This window comes from Otolemur garnettii, unplaced genomic scaffold (assembly GCF_000181295.1).
Source record: "Otolemur garnettii isolate 467f Iridium unplaced genomic scaffold, OtoGar3 scaffold00100, whole genome shotgun sequence".
Classification (NCBI taxonomy): domain Eukaryota; kingdom Metazoa; phylum Chordata; class Mammalia; order Primates; family Galagidae; genus Otolemur; species Otolemur garnettii.
In genome coordinates, this window is record NW_003852495.1 from 652,813 (window position 1) to 665,464 (window position 12,652).

At 37.8% G+C, this 12,652-nt stretch overlaps 1 pseudogene; it reads right to left on the reverse strand.

Moving 5' to 3' along the window:
- Positions 1-5,010: 5,010 nt before the first annotated feature.
- On the reverse strand, positions 5,011-7,523 carry LOC100965543 (annotated as a pseudogene).
- Between the last annotated feature and the right edge of the window lie 5,129 nt (positions 7,524-12,652).

Genomic DNA, 12,652 nt, shown 5'->3' on the forward strand with positions numbered 1-12,652 from the left:
TGGGAATTACTTAAATAAATCTAGGAGAATCAAATACATTTAGCAAAAGTAATATCATGACCATGACACTTTCCTTTTTTTTTTTTTTTTTTTTTTGTCTGACTTACTTATCTGGTTAAGAACCAAGAGAAAAAATGTTGGAAAAGCAAGAATTCTGAAATGGTTTGCAAATTTCTCATGATCATATATTCATTATATGCAAATAAGAAGTTAGCAACCTATCATTCTCCAAAGATCTGCACACATTTAATTCAAGGCAACTGAAATTTTATACCTGTGAGTTCAGAAATATCCTTCTGAGTACTATTCATATCTGTAGGAAATAGTCTAAAGCAACAAACTTTAGGGGTATTTTAAAATAAATGACATATTCATGGACCTGTATAATTTCTTCCAAATGTAATAAAGTCTCTCGGAAATTTCTGTGGAAATGGACTGAAATGACTCAAACTATGGACATAACGTGTAGTCACCTGTTCTTCCCCCTATAGAATTTTAATCACTCCATGTGAGACATGTGAATATTTATTTACAGAATTAAAATTATACTTCTAAAAATATCAAGATCACTTAATATAAATTAAATATTATTTTTCTTTATTTTTTAAATATTATTGACATTTGTTTAATTAAAGATATAAGAAATGAAATTTTAACAAAATTAAGATTCTATCTTTAACATTTATATTATTTTTTCAGTATATATAATTTGCCAGTTGCAAAATATCATGGTCTTTCTTCTAATCATTCCCTAGCATCTAATAGGAAACAAAACAAAATTTGCTAAATATAATATTTTTAAAGATGCCACAAATTTCTATTTTTGAACTTTAAGAAACTGGGAGACAAAAACATGGTTAAAGTATCTGTAAGATAAAACGCTCTTTTCAAGAAACCCTAATGAATTTAAGCCTTGAGTAATTTTTTTAAGTTATAGAACTAAAGATCTATAGTCTAAAGATCTTGTAAACAATTGCTGTGATTTTCCAGACATTTTTTAGATGTAAAATTGTTAATGTTACATTTTTCAAGCAACATATAACAGGTTTTTAATAAATATTCTGAAGAAAGGTGCAGAAAAATCAATTTATACAGAAATAAAATTTTCTTTCAAGAACATTTTGATGTAAATCAACCACAGTGGACCTTAAAAGATTCCATAAATGAAGAGAAAATGAGCAATGAGTCTGCCCATTATAAGAATCACCTTAAAAAAATAAACGTGATTAATTTTAAATGCCACTGACCTATAGGGCAACACTAAGAATCTTATTATTGACTTACAGGTATTTTTAAGGTGCTTATTCATTGAACTAATACTTCGATGGTATCATAAAGACAATTGCCATGAAACTTTTAAGGTTCACATTAGAAAAAATTTAAAATCTTTTAAAGCCATTAGTTGTTGAAGTTATACAGAAGGCTAAACAGTACATTTTCCAAAAGCACATAAATGCATATTTTCACCACTGCTAATTCTCATAATAACCTACCAAGTAAGATAATAAAAACTTTAAAAAATAAAACATAAATCACACACACCACAAACACACATACACATGCACATCAGGCATTTAATTCAGTTTCCCCCATGAAATATTATTTCATATTTAATCATTTGAGATTTATAAAAACAACAGAAAAAACTTGGTTTACTTCTAACTATGTACGGAATGTCTTTAAATGGTCAACCACTATAGGTTCATGGCAAGTACTGTGTGTACTTGTGTCCCTGTGTGTATATGTATATATCTAAAGTGATTCTTCCACTAGGAAATGTTTCCAAAAACACCAAAAACACTTTAAGCAACATTATGCAAGGTAATACACTATTTTTATTAGTAATGTATTGATTTATTAATAATTATTTAAAAAAATAAATATTGATATCGTAATGTGCCCAGTACTATTGAAATGCTCTACAAGTGTTAGCTCACTTCATCTTCATACACCCTGTGAGAAATCATTGTTATCCCCATTTAAAGACGACATTGTGATACAGGGGAATTAAGTAACTTGACCAAGATCACACAGCTCATATGCAATCGAGCTTCTGTTTTCAGGGCCCAGGCTTTGTGTCACTCCTATGATGCCTTAATATAACAACTGTTACGAATTTTTATGTTCAATATGAATATAATGATTATACATATAAATTTATTTTAACATGAGTAAATGTAAATACAAAAAGCTCCTTACATACAGATGGCTAAGGCAGTTGTCCTAAAGTAAACTTATTTATTTTGTTAAAGGAAAAGATTTTCTAGCAGAAGAAAAATACTTTTTTACATGTGAGAAGATTAAGAAAACAGTAAATATATGGAAGTTAGTAGAAAAGTTGATAACTATAAAAGATAAATGTGGTGAAACTGGTGAGTCTCTATTAAACCTCACCAGGAGCTACTAGACTTCTCAGCCTTGGAAATAAAGGCGCCTTCTTTGATAAATCAGATACTAATCTAAGCTCCCTCTGTCTTTTTCCATTATAATTTATTTATTCCAAGTCATATGCAAGTCATTTATTCAACATATATTCCCCTGAGGGTTTTTTCCTGTAGTCCACTCCCTTGGAGGAAAAGCCTGCCTTTACCTTAGCTCAGTTAAATAAATGAATAAATAAATAAATAAAATGATAGGGATCTACTGATAGGTTTTAGATGTGCTGAATGTGAATATTTACATACTTTGCTGCAGAAATAGTAATAAGTTTCATCATAAAATCCATTTCAGAATTCTAAAACACACATAATACAGTTTCAAAAAAGCAATTGATGGACTTACCCTTGTCGACTTGGATCGTTTCTAATCATTTCCACTTCCATTACCTCCTCTACATCATCATCTTTCTCTTGGATTACGGCACTAGCCTTCTAACTGTCCTGGCTGCTTGTACTCTTCTCCTTACCCTCCTCAACTATGCAGTCTCTTTATAAAAAAGCATCCAACATTGTCTTTTTAAAAATATAATTCAGGTCATTTTATTTCTACGATAAACACTCTCAGGTAACCAGAAGGAGCCACCGGCGAGTGATGTTGACAACTTGTTGAAATATGATCCACTGCAACGTTGGATGGCCTGCCAAAGTCTCATCACTTCCTCTCATCAGTTTTCTGCCCTCTTAATAGAACCCCAATACCCCATATATGTTATGTTGTTAAAGTGACCCTTATTGGAAAGCTGTGATAAATTTAGAGAAATAAATTCTCTTTTAGGTGGTACTTGGAAGTACTAAGTTGGGTTAGGAACCAGGGGAAGAAGGAAAACACAAGCCATCTGTGTTTGACGATCACTTATGCCCAATGGAAAACCAAACTTTCTGTGATATCTTTGTGTTCCTACCTGAGACAAGAAACACACAGAAGTTGGGCTCCTACTCTCCCACAGAAACTGAAAAGCAATAGTGCTTTCACCCTTGATTTTATATTTCAAAATGATGACCCCTCCTCCAAGGCCCTGGAGAAGAACATTCCAGTCTGGGTTATAAAACTTTAAAGCAGCCTTTTAAAAAAGATTTACATTTCAAAAGGGAAGAGATTATAACTTTCCTAAAGTAAATATTTTAAGAAAAAAAAAAAATGATCAGGAGCCTAAAGTCAGGAAGAAGGCTGTTTAAAGTGTGGTCAAGATGAGGGGAATTTGGAGACGGTCTTGGTCATCTGTGATAAACTTTGAAATCTTTTCTCCTTGACACTGGTCTTGCCATTAGTACATTCCCAGATGGGAGATGGGAGGGTGTACTGAAATGCCAGAATGCCTTGGAATTTTATTCTCACTCTGTGCCAACAAAGGCAAATACTTTTGAGTGGAGGGATTGATATTAGTAATATCACAAAACAAATACTTACAGCTAGCATTTTCCTTCGTCTGATTGTTTTAAACTATAGTAATGTATCTGTTCATATGCTTATCTATCCATAAAGTGTCATATAATCAGACATTAGAAATGATTAGACTTTATGATACTGTCTTGACATACTTATTTTTGGAAATTAGAAAAACTCTGACAGATTTGTGATCTAAACTCTCATAATGTATAATGTTGATGATTCCTTGCAACGAATGGACATTTATATTTCATGGAAATGAAAAATACATGTGTAGATAATTTGAGGAAGAAAGAGTATTATAAACTACATTAAAACGTTAACATTATAAATTGCTTGAATTTTACTTATGATTCAATTGCTATTTTTGAGGCAACACTTGTATTACGATTATCTTACAAGGAAATACAATGTTTTTAGTAATAATTTATAATAGATCTCTTTATATGCATTTCTTTTCTTTTTTTTTTTTTTGAATTGCAGGTCACTTCCCCAGCCAACTACCTGAGGCCTCTTAATCTCGGGGAGGCAGATAGCACCCTCACATTTTCTCAGATGTCTCAGGAGCTGCTTTGCCTGCTCCCTCTTCACGTTAGCCTGTTCTTCAAAGAAAAAGGCAAAAGGAGGAGGTCCCGTCTCTTCATTGTAACAACAGCCCATGGATAAATAAATGTCACTGACGTACATCTGCTAAGATGCTACTTGGTTAATGGCAAGTCTACATGCTCAGGGAAGGGGCCCTTAGTCTGGTAGTCCATCTCAGCTCTGGGGAAACACAACCATAAAAAGTTCTATATACATTTCTTATAGCTGAAAGCTATATTAATGTAAACAAAATAGTATTTTCTTATTTGAAAATAAGAGTGATTAATCAAAAACTCAAAAGATTATTTACTGTTTTTATGAACAGATTCATGGCACACTTGTAATTTTTATTTTTCAACATCTAAGAGTGGTCATGTTTTTAATAAATAGTTCAGGCTTTTCTTACCTCAGTACCGAGCTCGCGAATAATGAAAATCAACCTCTCCCCACCATTCCCAAGGCCCACTGGCCAATTCTTCCCTAGACTTTGTCTTCTTCATTGTTTTAATTTTCCTTCAAAATGTGTTCTTGAGTCATTCGTGGCCACGACAGGACACGAGAACTTGGGCTCCACAGTTCACCAAGGCCAGACCCCAAGGCTCAATCAATCCTCTCCACTTTGTCCAGAATCCTGCTTTCGTACACAGGAAGCACTGTGTCGTCGTCCCAGACCTCCTCAAAAACTGATCCACAGGCAAATTCAGCACTTGCTTCTTTGAAGTAAAACCTATAATTTCCCTTTTTTGCTGAGCTACTCTTTAAAATGGCCTGGGGTTAAGCTCTGAGCCCTCAGCATCCTCCTGTAAGGAATTTCTTCTCTATAGAAAAAGTAGGTGACAACCAACACTGGCCTGGAGCGAGTTTCTTTGGCTCTTTGTGATCTTTTGGAGCCAGAATTGGGGTGGAGAAGGATGTGGCTCCTTCCTGAATGGTGCCTGTGTGGCTCCTGTATCTCTGCTGACTGGCCATGCAGCACTGCTGCTTTGGGGGCTTTGACACTTCAACCAGCCTGCACCAGGGCTCCTCCAACTGAGCCAAAGTGTTGGGTGAGGTCAAGGGAGGCATTGTAGGGTCCTGAGTAAATACCTGGGCACTGTTGCTCCCACCTGGCCCCAGATAGTTCCGGCTGTCTTGTTTGCTTGGGGGACACTAGGGCAGATTCTAAGGGGTAGACCATTTTTTGTGCTTTGGGCACCTAACTGCTCTCCGGTCAGGGGTTTGGAAACTTGGGGTGGCTCTTGCATTTCAGATAGCAGAAATACTCGGTGCCACCTGCTTAGAAGCAGCTCACCCTCTCTGTGGATTCTGCCTGGATCTCCTCCTTGGTCTTGGAGACAGCATGGTAAGGGATATAGTAGTAGTGAACATGCTTCGTCATGCACTTGGTCACTAAGCCCTTACCCACAAGTAGGGAGCAAGTGCCCAGCGAGGCCACCGTCAAGGGCAGTTTGCCCCCAGGTGGGAGGAGAGAGTGATACTGCGGGTGGTGGTCCAGAGAGCTGGACCGGGGGCTGTAGTGGCCCATGCCTGGTGACTGGCATGCAGGGGTCTTCAAGACCCTGGACAGGTGGTCGTCCAGAATCATCTGTGGGTCCTGCTCTTAACTGCTGGAGGGCAGGGGGGAGATGGGGTGCTGGGAGGGCGCCCAGTCCTGAGAGCTTGCCTTGAGCTCGGACCCGTCTTGCTCTTCGTCCTTCAGATCTGCTGCAGGCATTGCTCCAGGCTGTGATGACTCTCCAGCTCCAGCTTTGGCTTCTCCAGCCTTGAGATCAGCTTAGCTGAAAAAGTGGTAGGTTCCACTTGGTTCATTTCCTTGGATAGGCGGTGAGTTCTCTGGAAATGAGGTAGAGACAGCCATTAGCCTTCACTCTGTGATGCATTTCTCTCTGGAAATGTTTCTTACTCCCCACACAATAGGGAGGGATTCTACCTCCACTGCTATCCATTATGGACATAGAATATCAGTCAACACATCACTGGATATCTCACTGTGGCTGGTACTGGTGGCTGGCACAAAGATTTAGCCAGAATCTACATGATATGGATTGGCAGGGTCACTTGCCTGTACACATTGCAGGCAAACCAGAAGTCTAATATATCCACGAATTTCTCCCTCTCCAGGAAAGTCCCAAAGAGGTAAGCACCATCTTGATCACACAACAAGGAGTGTAAGGACTTGGTCCACCTGGTCAGAGGGGAATCTGGGGATGCCCACCCCTCTGGCTCCCCCAGCCCATCTTCATTCCGCCTAGCCTTGGAGGAGACAAGCATGAGTTTGGTTACCTGGCCCTTGCCCACCCCAAGCTGTCATGGTGGGGTCTCCCTTTCTTCCCTGGAACTGGGGGCCATGGGGCATCTTTGTGGAAGCTGCTGCTGGAGTCTGGGAGGTGAGTCACTGACACAGCTATTCATGGTGAGGGAGCTCTTCTCCATGAGTTTGGGAATCTTTCTTTAGTTCTAGTTCATTCCAGCAATCAGTGTGGTCTCTCTGTCTTTCTCAAGTCCGCAGAGGCTCATCTGAGCCTCCTCTCTTTTACAGCAGGGCTTTCAGTACAGGAGACGGGCTCCTTGGCCACTGGGTGGCCCAGAAATCCATGGCTCTGAGGGGCTATTTTTATTTCCTGGCTTTCCGCACACACGTAAATTTTAAACTGAAAGTAGATCCATAAAACTCCAATTAGAGAGGGTGGCAAGGTAGCTAACTAGAAGCAGCTTTCGTCCAAAGCTCTTGTCTAGAAGGAAGAAAATTGGACTGAAGCAAACTCAAGAGTAGTTTAAAACTTGGGAATTGATCTGAAGGAGAAGAAATCAAGGCAGTCAGCAACCATACTGAGACAAACTACCAGGACAAGGACAAGGAAGGGAATAGTGAACAGGTACAGAGCCCACCAGGCTGGAGGAGCCCAGAGCAAAATAGAAGTGTAAAGGGGGTTCCTCGCCATTGGGGACTCTCCCCAAACAGTGAAATACCGTAACTCACCCCATATTAGAGTGACATGAAGGACAGTAACTCCCAGTTTTTCTGCAACTAGGACTATCTTCCTCTGGGATACAGATGTCTGGCAGAGAATAGTGAGTAATTTGGCTTCAAAGGTCTTGTGGCCACTGCCCATAGCTCCTATTTCTTGGGTTGACCATCAGTCTGATCCTTGCAGAGGCCTGCTATGCAACCCTGAAACAAGTCTTCTGGCTAGCTTGTCCCAGACGACCTGGAGGCTTTTCCCCATCACCAGGCATCAGAAAAGTGATGGAGCTTTTACTCCTACCCAGCCCCATAACAACTCAGGAATCAATGTTACAGAAGCCACTTGTTCTGTCACCAGCAACTCGAGAGACCCTTGGCTGGTTATGGGATGAGAAGAAGACACACCCACCCCAACATGTTTGGCAGGAACTCTGAGGAGCCTCTACACTGTATGACCTCATGAACTGAGTGAGTCCTGTCTTCCACGGTGGAAAAAAATTATAGCTTAACTACACTAACTTTGGCAAAAGAGAGTCCCTCTTCTGGAAGAAGGGTCTTTCTTCTGCTGAGGGGAAGTTTTCTGTGCTCTCTAGAGTGGGTCTGTGTAGCATCTGTGCCCAGCAGGCTGTTACAGGAGGTTCGACCTTAGATTCCCTCCTATAGACTAGAAGAGTAGAAAATGCTTTTGATGGCATATTTTTTCTGCAACTATTGATATTTCTAAGTCCTCAACTTCTTAAGCTCCAACTCTGGCAGATATTAGACAAAAAGAAAATCCAGGGAACACACTATCTTTGAGACCATCTCCGCAGGAAATATTAGGACCAGTTCTTCACACTGACCAGCACAATAGACCACCAGCAAAATAAACAAACCAAAAAACTAAATGGCAAAATCTGGCTTCCACAATGGTGCAAAGGATAAAACTAAGCATTGGATCACCACAAAATAAGACAAACTGAACTTCACCATACTTATCAATTCTTTCAATAAATGACTTAAACTTAAAGAGGCACAGACTGACTGACTAGAGAAAAAAGCACAAGCCGTATATATATATATAGATATATATATAGATATGTTGCATGTGGGTAACACATCTAAACTCTAAGGACAAAACAAGATTCAAGGAGAAGGGTTGAATAATACTATAGGAAAATGGAAATCAGAAGGCAGCAAGTGTTGCAATCTTATTTGTGGATATGATTATATTTAAACCATCAAAAATGAAGAAAGACAATGAAGTACACTATGTACTGGGCAAGGGAACAATACAAATACAAGATATTACAATCTTAAATATGTATGTACACAACTTAAATGACTTAAATGCACCCAGATGTATAAAACGAACCCTGCCCAATCTGAACAATATGCTATGCTTCACCACCATCACAACTGAGGACTTCAATACCCCTCTGACAAAACTGTACAGATCCTCCAGGCAGAAACCAAACAAAGAAACAAAGGACTCAAACACAACTTTAGAACATATGGGCTTAACAGACATATGCAGAATATTCTATCTCAATAAAGTTGAGTATATGAAGAGTGCATGTGGGAATACTGAAGGGAAGACTTATATCCTGATGCTCTTGCACTACTAGTAATAATGATTTTATAAGTTTGAAACCAATGTTCCATTATTAATTGTTAGTAGATTAGAAATTTTATTAGGAATAGGGAACAGAGTCTGGACAAAGTGGGATAGTACAGAGAATTGATTAGGACTAGTTTCCTGGCTTTGATCACAAAGTGCGAGTTCCTGTCATTTTCATATTTTAAAGCCTGGCATGTGAAATCCCTCCCCCCCATACAGCTTCCACAGTGCATCTTGCTGGAGGCCTTGAAGCCACTTTCTGCCAGGGCAGGGCTGTTTGCTCTAGGAGAGCGCTTTCCTTAAACTTAGTCCAACACAAGAAGTCTTGCTCCAGAACAGGTACGGAGAAGAGACATCCTTTTTTTCTGTCACCTTAATTGGGGCAGAGGAGTCTCTCTGTTTGGACACAAAGCTATCAGAGTATTAAAACATCATATCTGTGGTGTGTGACTGTGTGTCAGCTAGGATTTGGTCCTTGAGTCAGCCTCTAATTGGCTTCCTTATCTATACTTTGTTTACATTAAGACCATATACCTTAAAACAGTAAAAAATAGTAAGTAAATCCATGCAATTAATGTGATCAGCTGCAGAGTTTGTCTAGTTAGTAGAAATGCAAGCACAACAAGAACTTTGATAAGATTGTTTGTCTTACCTTTATTAGGTTTATGATTATAATTCTGATGTGTGAAATAAATACAGAGCTAGCCTGATACTCAGTGTGGAATACTGGAAGTCTCACAAAAAGTGCTGCCTCCTAAGCCCCGCTGCTCTTAAAACTGTCTCTTTGTTAGTGTCTATTATTTCTCTATAAATGTTCTATAACTCCTATTAATAATTTTCCTCAGTCTCTGAGCACTACCAGGCCATAAGAAAGTAAACCCACTGAGTGTCAGGCTGGTCCCTAACTAGTAGGCATTCTTCTCATCAGCCCACAGATTGTCCTCCAAAATTGATCATATCTTAGGGCACAAATCAAATCTCAACAAATTTAAAAGAATAGAAATATATCTTATATCTTTTCATGGAATAAAAGTAAAACTCTACTCCAACAAAACCTTATGCTAGGTCAAGAGGAGATAAAGAAGGAAATCATTAGATTTCTCAAACAAAATGACAATGAAGCCACAAACTATTAAAACCTTTTGGATACTGGAAACACAGTCCTACATTTGAAAAACAGAAAAAGAGCACATAACTTCATGAATCAACTCAAGGAAGTGGAAAATAAAAGAGCAATCTCATTCCAAACCTAGAAGAAGAAAAAAAAAACAGAAAACAAAATTATATCATAATTCAATGAAATTGAGAAATTAAGAACCATTCAAAAGATCAGCAAAACAAAAAGGTGATTCTTTGAAAAGATTAACAAAATCAACAAACCCTGTGCCAGACTAACTGGAAACCGAAAGGTTAAAAAAAAAAAAAAAAAACCTGTAATACATTCAATCAGAAAGTAAAAAGGGGAAACAACAGATACCATAGAGATACAAAAGATCATCATGGATTACCACAAAAAACTCTATTTTCTGGCCCAGAAATTTGAGAATGTAGAAGGTATGGATTAATACCTGGAATTAAACCACTTCCCTAAACTCAACCAGAAAGATTAGAAATTTTAAATCAACTTATATCAAACACTGAAATTGCAACAATAAAATATCTTCCAAAAAAGAAAAGTCCTGGGCCAGATGATGTTACACCAGAATTCTACCAAACCTTCAAAGAGGATCTTATACCAATATTAAAGAACCTATTCCAAAACACAGAAAAGGAAGGAACCCTCCAACTCCTTCGACGAAGCACATATCTTCTTGACACCAAAACCAGGAAAGGATCCAAGAAAAAAGGAAAACAACTAAAATCACTAATGTAATTTCATTAAAATCCTAGCAAACAAAATAGAGCCATGCATCAAAAAAAAAAAAAAAAGATACATTATAATCAGGTGGGCTTTATCCTAGGGAGATAAGTTTGGTTAAACATATGTAAAACCATAAATGTAATTCACCACATAAATAGAGGCAAAAACAACGACCATATGTTCCTCTCAATAGACTCAGAAAAAGTATTCAACAAAATTCAGCATCCCTTTCTGACAAGAACACATAAGAAAATAGGCATAGATGGGACATTTCTAAAATGAATAGAGGCCATCTACAACAAACCCACAGCCAGTATCACACTGTAAGGAGCAAAACTGAAAGCATTCCACTTAGAACTGGAGCCAGACAAGGATGTCCACTATTGCCACTGCTATTCAATATAGTGCTGGAAGTTCTATCCAATGCAATCAGGCAAGAGAAGGAAATCAAGGGTATTCAAACGCGGACAGAGTAGTTTAAACTCTCATCTTTTACTGATGATATAATCTTATATTTAGAATATCCCATGGACTCAACTACAAAGCTCCTGGAAGTGATCAAGGAATATAGTAAAGTCTCAGGATATAAACATCACTGTCCACAAATTAGGAGCCTGCATATATGCCAATAATACTCAAGCTGAGAATCAGACACAATATCCTTCACAGTAACTTCAAATGGCATATCTTGGAATATACCTATCAAGGACATGAAGGATGTCTTTAGAGAGAACTAGGAAACTCTGAGGAAAGAAACAGTAGAAAATATTACTAAGTGGGAGAGCACACCATACTCATACCTGGGAGCATCAACATTATTAAAATGTCCATACTATCCAAAGTGATCTACAGATTTAATGCAATCCCCAGAAAGGCACCAATGTCATACTTTGAATATCTTGAAAAAATAGTACATAGTTTCATACAGAACCAGAAAAAAACTTAAATAGCCAATGCAATCCTAAGAGGTTAAAAAAAAAAAATCTGGAGGTATCACATTACCAGACTTCAGGTTATATTACAGGTCTACAGTGATCAAAACAGCATGGACTGGCGCAACAATAGAGATAATAGATCAGTGGAAGACAATAGAGAATCTAGACATGAAACCAGCCAAGTATTGCCATCTGGGCTTTGCTAAGCCAAACAAAAGCATACATACACTCTACACTGGGAGAAAAGTCTCTAATTACTGGTGCTGGGAGAACTGTTGAGCAGCAAGAAAAGACAAAAACTGGACCCACACCTCCTCTCACTACTTACAGAAATTGACTCTATAAAAATATTTAAATTTAAGAAACAATAACAATTCTAGAAACGTGGGGAAAACTGTTAATAAAATCAGCCTGGGAAAGATTTTATAAAGAAGACTCCCTTTGCAATTGGAAAGTATTTCAATCTATTGGAGACTCATAATCTGTTAGTAAAAATTTATTTCTATATCAGTAAAACCCAAGTTACTAGATTTCTAAACTTCACTTTACTAACAAAAATTCATCATGTTGTTCCTTGGGTATTAGGAAGCTTCTCTAACTCAATGTGCTCTTCTCTATCAAGCCAATCATGCCTGTTGGTCACACTGTTACTGGGTTGTTCTAAACATTCAACAAGTCCCATGCCCTACATGTTTAAATCAGTATCAGTGAGCCATTGAAAACATTCTATTTTACTTTACTTTACAGTATTTTTTTTTATTAATACTCTGGTTTTATAAATCAAGTTGCCTTATTACATACCTTTTTCCCTCATAGTACTTATTTTATAATTCCGTTGTAATTTTACATTGATTAGTGTTTTTCTGTTTTGACTAATTGCC